Source organism: Callorhinus ursinus, unplaced genomic scaffold, assembly GCF_003265705.2.
Source record: "Callorhinus ursinus isolate GAN/ISIS: 27379988/994484 unplaced genomic scaffold, GSC_fseal_2.0 scaffold4, whole genome shotgun sequence".
NCBI lineage: Eukaryota > Metazoa > Chordata > Mammalia > Carnivora > Otariidae > Callorhinus > Callorhinus ursinus.
This window is the reverse complement of record NW_027397066.1, coordinates 97,254,033-97,269,994: the sequence shown is the minus strand read 5'-3', so window position 1 is coordinate 97,269,994 and position 15,962 is coordinate 97,254,033. Positions and strand designations below refer to the sequence as shown.

General features: G+C 37.3%; 1 pseudogene; it reads right to left on the bottom strand.

Annotated features, from left to right (window-relative positions):
• LOC141372493 (activated RNA polymerase II transcriptional coactivator p15 pseudogene) overlaps positions 1-15,962 on the bottom strand; it is a 54,962-nt pseudogene that overhangs the window by 12,262 nt on the left and 26,738 nt on the right.

Below are 15,962 nucleotides of genomic sequence, written 5' to 3'. Positions count from 1 at the left end.
ATTAAAAAAGGTTTATATTAACACCAGTGAAATAAAGATGACCCAATCTTTTTAACTTATTAAGATCTGCTATAAAATAACTTTTGTTAAATTCTCCTGCTCTAAACCCACAGAAATTAAGACAGAAGTCTGAAGGCATCAGAATAAGACCTCTACCATAAGCTTTCTTGCCTTCATCTTCAGAATTCAAAACATTCAGCTCAGTATCCTGGTGTGAGGTATCCACATACCAAAGAGGATATAAATTCTACCCTCCTAACCATCCAACATTCATTCATAGCCTCATCACCACTGTCTGCCTTGAATTGACCAGGACTGCATGCATGGTGTTTTTATTGATCATCTATCATAAAAGTGATCATTAAAAGACTTGGTGGCTAAAATCAAAATCATTTATTTAACTCATAATTATGGTGGTCCCCACTTCAGTGTGTACTAGGCTGAATGATTCTTTTGTTTTCACTAGGACTTCATGTATAGCTGGTGGAACTCTTTCAGGGTCAGAGGGTCTGGTGAGTGTTACAGTTTATGTTCCCCCTCCCAGATGATAGCATGATTGAGAGCAGGGTATAGGCACCCTAACCAGCTTATAACCTCAGTAAGCCCTGGGCCCCTTGTCCACATCAGGCCTAGAAATCCCACCAAGGCGATCCCAGTGTAACACACACCAGGACACCTCTGGTTGGGGCTCACTGTATATCCAGCTGCCATACCCAGGTGACATAGGCTCAAAGCACCCTGGAACACTCCAGGCCCATACCACTTTGGTTCTAGGTGGCTTCCTAGGCCAGCCTGGCACAGAGTACTTTGGGAGGTCCTGGTTCATGCTTGAGTCACCTCAGCTACCCTGCCAAGGTACTCCCTATGTAGACCACCACAGGACACCTGACCCATATCCCAGCTTGTCTCCATTTGCCCCACCAGGTCACCCCTTGCATGAAGCGCCCTGGCTTGCTCCCACTTGTTTCAGCTGCCCTTCCAGGGCACCTTCTGCATGGAGAATTCTGGGACTGCCCCAGTCCATGCCTACTTCTGTTACAGCCATCCCATCCAACCAGGGAGTGCCCAAGTACGCCCAGCTCATACCAGACACAGCTCCAGCCAGCCAGCCAGCAGAAGTCAACAGGAACACAGAGTATACACAGGAAGAACCATACACAAGACCATGCCTTTAAGTTTAGGGGAAATAGCTGTCTTACTTAATTAATGGAGACATAGAAAGTCAAGTAAAATGGGAGGACAGAAGAATATGCTCAAAAAAAAAAAAAAAGACAAAACCCCAGAAAATGATAATGATCAAAAAGATGTTCACTGAACTGAAGGAGTGGTAACTCAGAATTTTAGCAAAGAGATAGAAAATACAAAAAAGAACCAGTCAGAATGGAAGAATATATAGGATTTTAATAGGATAAAATCTGGAATTTTTAAAAAAGATTTATCTTTGGATATAAAATAGTGATCTACAAGAGCCGTGTTCCTTAGAATTTTTGTCATGTAAAATAGAATAATACTAGGTGCTGTATTAAACAGAATAATACTAGGTGCTGTATTAAAAAGCCACAATTATTTCAGTTGAGTAATACAATGTTTATCTTACATCAAGTTCCAACAAATGAAATGAAAAATATGCAGAGGTAATCAGTAGTAGATTAGAGGATGCAAAAGAACAGATCAGCAATCTAGAAGATGGGACAATGGGAAGCACCCAAACTGACAGGCAAAAAAAAAAAAAAAAAAAAAAAAAAAAGGAGGGAACCCTGATCACACAGAGAGGAGTGAGAGAGAATGAGTTAAAACATACATAGGGGATTCCACAAGAAAAACTCTTAGCCAAAACCATTGACTGGGAAAAGGAGAGGGGTGGACTACTACAAGTTTTATAAGCAATAGAGCACAAAGTCTGAAGTTTTAGAGGTCTTGTGCCTGGCAGGCATAGTGGTGCTCTGGTGAGGAAGGAGGGCAGAGACCCAGGAGTGGGCAGCATGGTCTGAGGATCCTTTGAGTCCCAGAGGGAGAAACTGTTCTTTTTGGAGTGCATTTGGGAGAGGTGGCACAGACCCTCCAGGGAAAAAAGACCCAGCAGCTGCCATTTAGCCGCCCCATTCACTAGTATAGAAATGGAGATGTCAGCTGAGGGCAGTGAGCCTTGGTGCTGGCTTTCTGCTGGGCTTTTCCATAAACTCTGAACCACTGTGCAGTTGTGCAACCATTTTCTAGGACAAACCACCTCCTGGCCACAGTGGCATGAGACCTTTCCCCAGAGGATCAGCATGGGTCCACACCACAGGGGTCTCTGAAGTTTGGGTCTGAGATAAACACTGGAGTGCTGTGCCACCTGACTGCTGGATAGCTCAGCCCCAGGGTGAAGGCAGGGATCTGATAGAAGCCAGGGACATATGAGGGGTGATTGTTTGCTCTTCTGTGAGGGCTTCCTATGGAGTGGTGGGTACAAGCTCCCCATTCCAGGGATGAGAGAGCAGGGCCACACCATTCCCTGCCCTCCACCACCCATCAACACTGACTGACTTCAATGAGCAAAACAGTGCTTCCAAGTGTAGGCCAGAACTACTTACACCAACCCCATTCTCCTATACCCTTCAGGTGCATGTCCACGAAGGCAAGTCTGCCTGAGAATCAGCACAGCAGGCCCCACCCCCAGAAGACCAGCACAAATCCCTTGACACACCAAGTCTACTGATCATAGAGTGCTGCAAAGCTTCAGCTCTAGGGGAAATAGGATCTAGCCTCCATTGTTTGTTTCTTTTTGGATACAGGAAAAGAAATTTTTTAATTTTTTTAAAGATTTTTTATTTATATTTATTTATGTTTCATTTTTGGGTTCTAACTTCTTTTAACAAGCAGACCAAAACACACCTAGGATCTAGCTTCCTTTTTTTGACCTCTTCTTAATATAGCAATTACTCTCAGGAGCAGGAATATAACAGCCTTTTCTAACAATCACACACATACACACAAAACCAGTGACCTTGGCAAAATGACAAGATAGAGTAATTCACCTCAAAAGAAAGAACAGGAAGAAGTCACAGATTTAATCAATACAGATATAAGTTAAGATGTCTGAACTAGAATTTAAAACAATTATAAGGATACTAGCTGGGCTAGAGAAAAGCATAGAAAACACTAGAGAATCCCTTATTGCAGGATAAAAGAACCAAAAAGTCAGCCTGAAATTAAAAATACTATAACTGAGATGCAAACCTGAATGGATGTCATGATAATGAGGATGGACAAAACAGAAGAATGAATCAGTAATATAGAAGATAAAATTATGGAAAATAAGGTGAAAAGAACAAGGAAAGAAAGGTATTGGATCACAAATGTAGATTTAGAGAACTCAGGGACTCCTTAAAGCATAATGACATTTGTACCATGTCCCAGAAGATGGAGAGAGAGAAAAAGGGGCAGAAAGCTTATTTGAACAAATTATTGCTGAAAACATCCTTAATCTGGAGTAGGAAACATACATCAAAATCCAAGAAACACAGAGAACACCCATTAAATTCAACAAGAGCCAGTCATTACCAAGACATATCATGGTCGAATTCATAAAATACACAGATAAGGAAAGAATAGTGAAAGCAGCAATGTAAAAAAAAAAAAAAAAAAAAAAAAGTCCTAACCACCAAAGGAAGATAGATAATCAGGCCTGCAGATCTTTCCACAGAAACTTGGCAGGCCAGAGGAAGTGCATGGTATATTCAACATGCTGAATGGGAAAAATATTCAGCCAAGAATAATTTATCTGGAAAGGCTGTCATTCAGAATAAAGGAGACATAAAGAGTTTCCCAGACAAACAAAAACTAAAGGAGTTCATAACCACTAAACCAGCCCCAGGGACTCTTTGAGTGGGGAAGAAAAAGCAACAAGGACTAGAAAGGAATGAAGAACATCACCAGAAACACCAACTTTACAGGTGACACAAAGGGACTAAATACATATCAATAATCAGTCTGAATGTAAATGGACTAAATGTTCCAATCAAAAGACATAGGGTATCAGAATGGATAAAAAAAGCAAGACCCATCTATATGCTGCCTACCAGAGACTTGTGTTAGGCCTTAAGACACTTGCAGGTTGAAAATGAAGGGATGCAGAACATTCAGTCATGCTAATGGATGTCAAAAGAAAGCCAGAGTAGAAATACTGTATCAGACAAACTTGATTTTAAACCAAAGACTGTAACAAGGGATGAAGAAGGGGATTACATCATAATTAAGGAGCCTATCCATAAAGAAGATCTAACAGCTGTTAATATTTATGCCCCCAACTTGGGAACACCCAAATATATAAATCAATTAATAACAAACATAAATAAACTCATTGATAATAATACAATAATAGTAGGAGACTTTAAAATCCCACTTACAGCAATGGACAGATCGCCTTAGCAGAAAATCAACAAGGAAACAAGAACTTTGAATGACACCCTGGACCAGATGGACTTCACAGACATACTCAGAGCATTTCATCCTAAAGCAGAATACACATTCTTTATGAGTGCATGTGGAACATTCTCCAGAATAGATCACATACTGGATCACAAATGAGGTCTCAACTGGTATAAAAAGATTGAGATCAAACCATGCATATTTTAGACCACAGTGCAATGAAACTTGAATTCAACCACAATAAAAAATGTGGACAGACCACAAATACATAGAGGTTAGAGGACATCCTACTAGAGATTGAATGGATTGACCAGTAAATTAAAAAAATAAAGTATATAGAAGCAAATGAAAATGAAAGTATGACAGTTCAAAACCTTTGGGATGCAGCAAAGGCTTTCCTAAGAGAGCAGTACATTGCAATACAGGCCCACCTCAAGAAGCAAGGAAAGTCTCAAGTATACTACCTAACCTTACACCTAAAGGAACTAGAGAAGAGACAGCAAATAAACCCTAAAGCCAGCAGAAGAAAGGAAATAATAAAATTTAAAGCAGAAATAAATGATATAGAAACAACAACAACAAAAGTAGAATAGATCAATGAAACTAAGAGCTGGTTCTTTGAAAGAATTACTAAAATTGACAAACCTCTGGTCAGACTTATCAAAAAGAAAAGAGAAAGAACCCAAATAAATAAAATCATTAATGAAACAGGAGACCACAACTACCACAGAAATACAAATAATTATATTATGAAAAATTATATGCTAACAAATTGGACAATCTAGAAGAAAAGGACACATTCCTAGAAACATACAAAGTTGAAACTACCAAAGTTGAGAGATGAAGAAATAGAAAATTTGAACAGACCCAAAACCAGCAAAGAAATGGAATCAGTAATCAAAAATCTCTCAACAAACGAAAAATCCAGGGACAGTTCGCTTCCCAGTGGAATTCTGCCAAACATTTAAAGAAGAATTAATACCTCCTCTTCTCAAAATGTTCCAAAAAATAGAAATGGAAGGAAAACTTCCAAACTCATTCTATGGTGACAGCATTCCCTTGATTCCAAAACGAACAACCCCACTAAAAAGGAGAATTACAGGCAAATATCCCTGAAGAAAACAGATGCAGAGATTCTCAACAAGATACTACCAAATAGAATTCAACAGTATATTAAAAGAATTACTCATCATGATCAAGTGGGGTTTATTCCTGGGCTGCAGGGGTGGTTCAACATTCACAAATCAATCAATGTGATACAACACATTAATAAAAGAAAGAATAAAAACCATATGATCCTCTCAATAGATACAGAAAATGTATTTGACAAAATATAGTATCCATTCTTTATAAAAACCCTCAACAAAGTAGGTGTAGATGGAACATATCTCAATGTCATGAAGGCCATAAAAGAAAGACCACAGCTAATATCTCCAATGGGGAAAAACTGAGAGCTTTACCTCTATGGTCAAGAACAAGACAGGGATGTCCACTTTCACCATTACTATTTAGTATGCTACTGAAAGTCTTAGACTCAGCAATCAGACAACAAAAACAAATAAAATGCACCCAAATTGGCAAGGAAGAAGTCAAACTTTCACTATTTGCAGATGACATGATACTCTGTAGAAAACTTGAGACTCCACCAAAAAAATTGCTAGAACAAATATATGAATTAATCAAAGTTGTAGGTTATAAAATCAATGTACAAAAATATGTTGCATTTCTATACTCATAATGAAGCAGCAGAAAAAGAAATCAAGGATTTGATACTAATTACAACTACAATAAAAACCATAAGATACCTAAGAATAAACCTGACCAAAGAGGTAAAAGATCTGTACTCTGAAAACTGTAGCACACCTATGAAAGAAATTGAAGAGGATGGTGTTAATGGAAAAACATTCCATGCTCATGATTGGAAGAAAAAACATTGTTAAAATGTCTCTACTCCCCAAAGCAATCTACACATTTAAAGCAATCCCTATCAAAATACCACAGGCATTCTTCACAGAGCTAAAACAAATAATCCTAAAATTTGTATGGAACCAGAAAAGACCCTAAATAGCCAAGGTAATATTGAAAAAGAAAACCAAAGCTGGAGGCCTAAGAATTCTGGACTTTAAGCTACATTACAAAGCTGTAGTCACCAAGACAGTATGGTACTGACAAAAAAAACAAACACATAGATCAATGGAACAGGGTAGAAAACTCAGAAATGGACCCACAACCGTAAGGTCAACTAATCTTCAACAAAGCAGGAAAGAATACCCAATGGAAAAAGACAATCTCTTTGACAAATGATATTGGGAATACTGGACAACAATGTGCAGAAGAATGAAACTGGACCACTTTCTTACACTATACACAAAAATAAATTCAAAATGGATGTAAGACCTAAATATGAGACTGGAAACTATGAAAATCCTAGAGGAGAAAACAGGCAGCAACCTCTTTAACCTCTGTCATAGCCACTTCTTACTAGACATGTCCCTGAAGGCAAGGGAAACAGAAGCAAAAAATGAAATTTGGGACTTCATCAAGATAAGAAACCTCTTCGGGCGCCTGGGTGGCTCAGATGGTTGGGTGTCTGCCTTCGGCTCAGGTCATGATCCCAGGGTCCTGGGATCGAGTCCCGCATCAGTCTCCCTGCTCAGTGGGGAGCCTGCTTCTCCCTCTGCTTCTCTCTCTCTCTCTGTCTCTCATGAATAAATAAATAAAATATTTAAAAAAAAGATAAGAAACCTCTTCACAGTAAAGGAAACACTCAACAAAAATAAAAGGCAACCTAAAGAATGGGAGAAGATATTTGCAAATGACATATTGGATAAAGGTCTAGTATCCAAAATCTATAAAGAAATTATCAAACGCAACACTCAAAAAACAAATAAACCAGTCAAGAATTGGGTAGAAGACATGAACAGACATTTCTCCAAGACATACAAATGGGTGACAGACACATGAAAAAATACTCAACGTCACTCAGCATCAGGGAAATATAAATGAAAACCACAATGATATACCACCTGACACAAGTCAGAAGGGCTAAAATTAACAAGACATGACCCGACAAATGTTGGCAAGAATGTGGAGAAAGGGGAACTCTCTTACACTGTTGGTGAGAATGAAAGCTAGTACAGCCACTCTGGAAAACAGTATGGAAGTTCCTAAAGGAGTTAAAAATAGAGCTACCCTACAACCCAACCATTGCACTACTATCTATTTATCCAAAGTATATAAACCTAGTGATTTGAAGGGCACATGCACCCCAATGTTTATAGAAGCAGTGTCCACAATAGCCAAAATATGGAAAGATGTCCATCAACAGATGGATGGATAAAAAAGAGGTGGTATATATATATATATATATATATATATATATATATATATATATATATAATGTAATATTACTCAGCCACCAAAAAGAATGAAATCTTGTCATTTGCAATGATGTGGATGGAACTAGAGTGTATTATGCTAAGTGAAATAAATTAGAGAAAGACCAATACCGTAAGATTTCACTCATGTGGTATCCAAGAAACAATACAGATGAACATAAGGGAAGTGAAGGTAAAATTAAAAAAAGATAAAAATAGAGGGAGGCAAACCAAAGGAGACTCTTAACTATAGGGAAAACACTGAGGGCTGCTGGAGGGGAGGTGGGTAAGGGGATTGTGTAATTGCATAATGGGCTTTAGGGAGGGCACTTGATGTAATGAGCACTGGGTTTTATGTGCAAATGATGAATCACTAAATTCTATTCCTGAAACTAATAATTCACTATATGTTAACTAAATTGAATCTAAACAAAACAAAACAAAAACAAAAAGATAAAACAACAACAAAATTTTAAATAGCAAGAAAAGGGGGCAGTTACATAGAAGGGTAACCCCATAAGGCTTTCAGCTGCTTTTTCAGCAGAAACTGCCAGCCAGAAATGTGTGGCATGGTATACTCAAGGTGCCAGAAGGGAAAAACTGTAATCCAGCAAGGCTGGCATTCAGAATAGAGGAGATAAAGTTTCTCAGATATACAAAAACTAAATTAGTTTATGACAAACCATCATTACAATAAATATTAAAGAGGACACTTTAGTGTAAAGGAAGGACCATAAATGAGAGTATGAAAAATAAATATATCTCCAAAAATTAGTCAAGTAAATTCATAAAATATAAGGATATAAAATAATGATAAAATATTCCTATGTTGGGGCGGATAAAGATGGGGTCAAATTTAAGCAACCATTAACTTGATATACGCTGATATATACAGAAAATGTTATATACAAACCTAATAATGACCACAAATCAAAAACCACTAACAGATATGCAAAGAATAAAGAGAAATGGATCCAAGTATATTATTAAGGAAAACCAGGAAACCATGAAAGAGAGAAGAATGTATCAGAGAAAAAGTATAGAAACAACCACAAAACAAGTAATAAAATGGCAATAAACACACACTTATGAATAATAACTGAATGTAAATGCACCAATCAAAAGAGATAAGGTGTCAGAGTGGATTAAAAACAAAAACCAAAACCCAAGATCCATCTATATGCTACCTACAAGGAATTCATTTCAGACTTAAGCCACCTGCAGATTGAAAGTGAAGAGATGAAGAAACATTTATCATGCAAATGATAATGAAAGAATGCTGAGGTAGCACAATTTATACAACACAAAATAGACTTTAAAATGAAGACTGTAAGAGACAAAGAAGGACAGTATATAATAATAAAGGGGACCATCCTACAAAAAGATATAACAATTATAAATATTTATACAACCTACATAGGAACACTCAAACATATAACAGTTAATAGAAAACATGAAGGAAATAATTAATAGTAATACAATAATAGTAGGGGACTTTAACACCCCACATACATCAGTGGACAGATCATCCAAACAGAAAATAACAAAGAAACAGTGGCTTTAAATGACACACTGGACTGGATGGATTTAACAGATATATTCAGAACATTCCACTCTAAAATAGCAGAATGCACTTTCAAGTGCACATGGGACAGTCTCCAGGAGAAATCACATATTAGGCCACAAAACAAGTCTCAGCAAATTCAAAAAAATCAGTTATATCATGCGTCTTTTCTGGTCACAACACTATGAAACTGGAAATCAACCACAAGAAAAAATCTGGGAAAAGCACAGATACAAGGAGGTTAAATAACATGTTAAAACACAGTGAATGAGTCAACCAAGAAATTAAGAAAGAAATGAAAAATTACATGGAACAAATGAAAATGAAAACACAATGGTATGATATCTTTGGGATGCGGCAAAAAACAGTTTAAGAGGGAAATTTATAGCAATCCAGGTGTACTTCAAGAAGCAAGAAAAATCTCAAACAACCTAAACTTATACCTAAATGAGCTAGAAAAAGAAGAATAAACAAATCCCCAAACCAGCAGAAGGAAGGAAATAAAGGTTAGAGCAGAAATAAATGATATAGAAACAAAAATAATAGAAAAGATCAACTAAAAACAACTAGGAGCTGGTTTTGAAATGATCAACAAAACTGGTAATACCCTAGCCAGACTCATCAAATAGGGAGGGGTCAAATAAGCTAAATCACAAATGAAAAAGGAGAACCAACAAGCAACACCACAGAAATGCAAACAATTGTAAGGGAATATTATGAAAAAATTATATGTCAACATAGCCAACATACTGGACAACCTAGAAGAAATGGATAAATCCTTTGAATCATAACCTACCAGAACTGAAGCAGGAATAGACAATCTGAACAGACTGGTAACTAGCAGTGAAATTGAATCAATCAAAAAACTCCAATAAGCAAAAGTCCAGGACAAGATGGCATTACAAGCAAATTCTACCAAGCATTTGAAGAAGAGTTAATACCTATTCTTCTCAAACTATTACAAAAAAATAAAGTGGAAGGTAAACTTTTAATTCATTCTATGAGGACAACATTACCCTCAGACAAAAACCGCACAAGGACACCACCAAAAAAGAGAACTACAGATCAATATCTCTGATTAACAGATGCAGAAATGCTCAACAAAGTACTAACAAACTGAATCCAACAATACATTAAAAAAATCATTCACCACAATCAAGTGAGTTTTATTCCTGAGTTGCAAGTGCGGTTCAGTATTCACAAATCAATGGGATACAACATATCAATAAGAGAAACTATAAAAACTATAGGATCATTTTAATAGATGCATAAAAAGCATTTGACAAAGTACAACATCCATTCACAATAAAAACCCTTAACAAAGTAGATTAAAGTTAGCCTTAACATAATAAATGCGTTATAGGAAAAACCCACAGCAAACATCATACTCAGTGTCGAAAATTGAGAGCTTTTCCCCTAACAGTAGAAACAAATCAAGGATGTCCACTCTCACTACTTTTATTCAGTATAGTACTGGAAGTCCTAGCCACAGCAATCAGACAACAAAAAGAAAAGTCATCCAAAATGGTAAGGAAGAAGTAAAACTTTTGCTATTAGCAGATGACATGATATTATATATATAGAAAAACCCAATGACTCCACCAAAAAACTACTAGAAGTGATTTATGAATTCAGTAAAGTCACAGGATACAAAATCAATGTACAGAAATCTAATGCACTCCTATACACTAATAATGAGGCAGCGGCAGGAGAAATTAAGAAAAAAATCCAATTTGGAATTATGCCAAAAATAATAAAATACCTAGGAATAAACTTAAGTGGTGAAAGACCAATAACTCTGGAAAGTATAAAACTGTCATGAAAGAAATTGAAGACAATCCAAAGAAATGGAAAGACATTATACCGTTATGGATTGGAAGAACAAATATTGTTAAGATGTCTATACTACCCAAGCAGTCTACAAATTTATTGCAATCCCAATTGAAACACCAATACCATTTTTTACAGAACTCAAACAAACAATCCTACAATTTGTAGGGAACCACAGAAGAACCTAAATGGACAGATCAATCTTGAAAAACAAAAATGGAGGTATCACAATTCCAGACTTCAAGTTATGCTACAGAGCTGAAGTAATCAAAACAGTGTGGTACTGGCACAAAAAATAGATATAGAACAGAAAAGTAAACCCAGAAATAAACCCACAATTATATGGTCAATTAATCTTTGAAAAAGTAGGAAAGAATATGCAATGGGGAAAAGACAGTTTTTTCAACAAATGTTGTTGGGAAGATTGGACAGCTACATGCAAAAGTAGGTGGGCCACGTTCTTACACCATACACAAAAAGAAACTTGAAGTGGATTAAAGACCTAAATGTGAGAAATGAAACCACAAAAATCCTGGAGGAGAACACGGGCAATGAATTATATTATATTTTTTTATTTTTAATTTTTTTATTGTTATGTTATTCACCATACATTACATCATTAGTTTTGGATGTAGTGTTCCATGATTCATTGTTTGTGCATAACACCCAGGGCTCCACACAGAACATTCCCGTTTAATACCCAACACCAGACTAACCCATCCCCCCACCCCCCTCCACTCTAAAACCCTCAGTTTGTTTTTCAGAGTCCATCGTCTCTCATGGTTCGTCTCCCCCTCTGATTTCCCCCCCTTCATTCTTCCCCTCCTGCTATCTTCTTCTTCGTCTTTTTTTTCTTAACATATATTGCATTATTTGTTTCAGAGGTACAGATCTGTGATTCAACAGTCTTGCACAATTCACAGCACTCGCCATAGCACATACCCTCCCCAGTGTCTATCACCCAGCCACCCCATCCCTCCCAACCCCCCACCACTCCAGCAACACTCAGTTTGTTTTCTGAGATTAAGAATTCCTCATATCAATGAGGTCATATGATACATGTCTTTCTCTGATTGACTTATTTCACTCAGCATAACACCCTCCAGTTCCAACCACGTCATTGCAAATGGCAAGATCTCATTCTTTTTTATGGCTGCATAATATTCCATTGTGTTTATATACCACCTCTTCTTTATCCATTTATCTGTCGATAGACATCTTGGCTCTTTCCACAGTTTGGCTATTATGGACATTGCTGCTATAAACATCGGGGTGCACGTACCCCTTTGGGTCCCTACATTTGTATCTTTGGGGTAAATACCCAGTAGTGCAATTGCTGGGTCCTATGGTAGCTCTATTTTCAACTGTTTGACGAACCTCCATACTGTTTTCCAGAGTGGTTGCACCAACTTGCATTCCCACCAACAGTGTAGGAGGGTTACACTTTATCTGCATCCCCGCCAACATCTGTCGTTTCCTGACTTGTTAATTTTAATCATTCTGACTGGTGTGAGGTGGTATCTCATTGAGGTTTTGATTTGGATTTCCCTGATGCCGAGCGATGTTGAGCACTTTTCCATGTGTCTGTTGGCCATTTGGATGTCTTCTTTGGAAAAATGTCTGTTCATGTCTTCTGCCCATTTCTTGATTGGATCATTTGTTCTTTGGGTGTTGAGTTTGATAAGTTCTTTATAGATTTTGGATACTAGCCCTTTATCTTTTATGTCATTTGCAAATATTTTCACCCATTCTGTCGGTTGTCTTTGGTTTTGTGGACTGTTTCTTTTGCTGTGCAAAAGCTTTTTATCTTGATGAAATCCCAATAGTTCATTTTTACACTTGCTTCCCTTGCCTTTAGCGATGTTTCTAGGAAGAAGTTGCTGCAGCTGAGTTCGAAGAGGTTGCTGCCTGTGTTCTCCTTTAGGATTTTGATGGACTCCTGTCTCACATTGAGGTCTTTCAATCATTTGGAGTCTATTTCTGTGTGTGGTGTAAGGAAATGGTCCAGTTTCATTCTTCTGGATGTGGCTGTCCAATTTCCCCAACACCATTTGTTGAAGAGACTATCTTTTTTCCATTGGACATTCTTTCCTGCTTTGTCAAAGATGAGTTGACCATAGAGTTGGGGGTCCATTTCTGGGCTCTCTATTCTGTTCCATTGATCTATGTGTCTATTTTTGTGCCAGTACCATACTGTATTGATGATGACAGCTTTGTAATAGAGCTGGAAGTCCGGAATTGTGATGCCGCCAGCTTTGCTTTTCTTTTTCAATATTCCTCTGGCTATTCCGGGTCTCTTCTGGTTCCATACAAATTTTAGGATTATTTGTTCCATTTCTTTGAAAAAAGAGGATGGTCTTTTGATGGGGATTGCATTGAATGTGTAGATTGCTCTAGGTAGCATTGACATCTTCACAATATTTGTTTTTCCAATCCATGAGCATGGAACGTTTTTCCATTTCTTTGGGTTTCCTCTATTTCTTTCATGAAGTCTTTAAAGTTTTCTGAGTATAGATCCTTTGCCTCTTTGGTTAGACTTATTCCTAAGTATCTTATGGTTTTGGGTGCAATTTTAAATGGGATCGACTCCTTAATTTGTCTCTCTTCTGTCTTGTTGTTTGTATATAGGAATGCCACTGATTTCTGTGCATTGATTTTATATCCTGCCACTTTGCTGGATTCCTCTATGATTTCTAGCAGTTTTGGGGTGGAGTATTTTGGGTTTTCCACATAAAGTATCATATCATCTGCAAAGAGTGAGAGTTTGACTTCCTCTTTGCCGATTTGGATGCCTTTGATTTCTTTTTGTTGTCTGATTGCTGTGGCTAAGACTTCTAATACTATGTTGAATAGCTGTGGTGATAGTGGACATCCCTGCCGCGTTCCTGACCTTAGGGGGAAAGCTCTCAGCTTTTCCCCATTGAGAATGGTATTCGCTGTAGGTTTTTCATAGATGGCTTTTATGATATTGAGGTATGTACCTTCTATCCCTATACTCTGAAGAGTTTTGATCAAGAAAGGATGCCGTACTTTGTCAAATGCTTTTTCTGCATCTAGTGAGAGGATCATATGATTCTTGTTCTTTCTTTTGTTAATGTATAATATCATGTTGATTGATTTGTGGATGTTGAACCAACCTTGCAGCCCAGGGATAAATCCCACTTGGTCATGGTGAATAATCCTTTTAATGTACTCTTGGATCCTATTGGCTAGTGTTTTGGTGAGAATTTTTGCATCCATGTTCATCAAGAATATTGGTCTGTAATTCTTTTTGATGGGGTCTTTGCCTGGTGTTGGGATTCAGGTAATGGTGGCGTCATAAAACGATTTGGAAGTTTTCCTTCCATTTCTGTATTTTGGAACAGTTTCAGAATAGGTATTAATTCTTCTTTAAATGTTTGTTAGAATTCCCCTGGGAAGCCATCTGGCCCTGGGCTTTTGTTTTTGAGAGATTTTTGATGACTGCTTCAATTTCCTTCGTGGTTATAGGTCTGTTCAGGTTTTCTATTTCTTCCTGGTTCAGTTTTGTTAGTTGATACATCTCTAGGAATGCACCCATTTCTTCCAGGTTATCTAATTTGCTGGCATATAGTTGCTCATAATATGTTCTTATAATTGTTTGTATGTCCTTGGTGTTGGTTGTGATCTCTCCTCTTTCATTCATGATTTTGTTGATTTGGGTCATTTCTCTTTTCTTTTTGATAAATCTGGCCAGGGGTTTATCAATCTTGTTAATTCTTTCAAAGAACCAGCTCCTAGTTTCGTTGATCTGTTCTACTGTAATTTTGGTTTCTATTTCATTGATTTCTGCTCTGATCTTTATTATTTCTGTTCTCCTGCTGGGTTTAGGCTTATTTGCTCTTTATTCTCTAACTCCTTTAGGTGTAGGGTTAGGTTGTGTATTTGAGACCTTTCTTGTATCTTGAGAAAGGCTTGTATTGCTATATACTTTCCTCTCAGGACTGCCTTTGCTGTATCCCAAAGATTTTGAACAGTTGTGTTTTCATTTTCATTGGTTTCCATCAATTTTTTTAAATTCATCTTTAATTTTCTGGTTGACCCATTCATTCTTTAGTAGGATCCTCCTTAGCCTCCATGTATTTGAGTTATTTCCGACTTTACTCTATGCAGGGAATGACCCCAATCTTTTGGTACCAGTTGAGACCTGATTTGTGACCTAGGATGTGATCTATTCTGGAGAATGTTCCATGGGCACTAGAGAAGAATGTGTATTCCGTTGCTTTGGGATGGAATGTTCTGAATATGTCTGTGAAGTCCATTTGGTCCAGTGTGTCATTTAAAGTCTTTATTTCCTTGTTGATTAGATGATCTGTCCATTTCAGTCAAGGGGGTGTTAAAGTCCCCCACTATTATTGTATTGTTCTCAATGTGTTTCTTTGCTTTTTGTTATTAATTGCCTTATATAGTTGGCTGCTCCCATGTTAGGGGCATAGATATTTACAATTGTTAGATCTTCTTGTTGGACAGACCCTTTAAGTAGGATATAGTGTCCTTCCTCATCTCTTATTACAGTCTTTCTTTTAAAATCTAATTTGTCTGATATAAAGATTGCCACCCCAGCTTTCTTTTGGTGTCCATTAGCATGGTAAATGGTTTTCCACCCCCTCACTTTCAATCTGGGGGTGTCTTTGGGTCTAAAATGAGTCTCTTGCAGACAGCATATTGGTGAGTCCTGTTTTTTAATCCAATCTGATAGCCTGTGTTTTTTGATTGGGGCATTTAGCCCATTTACATTCAGGGTAACTATTGAAAGATATGAA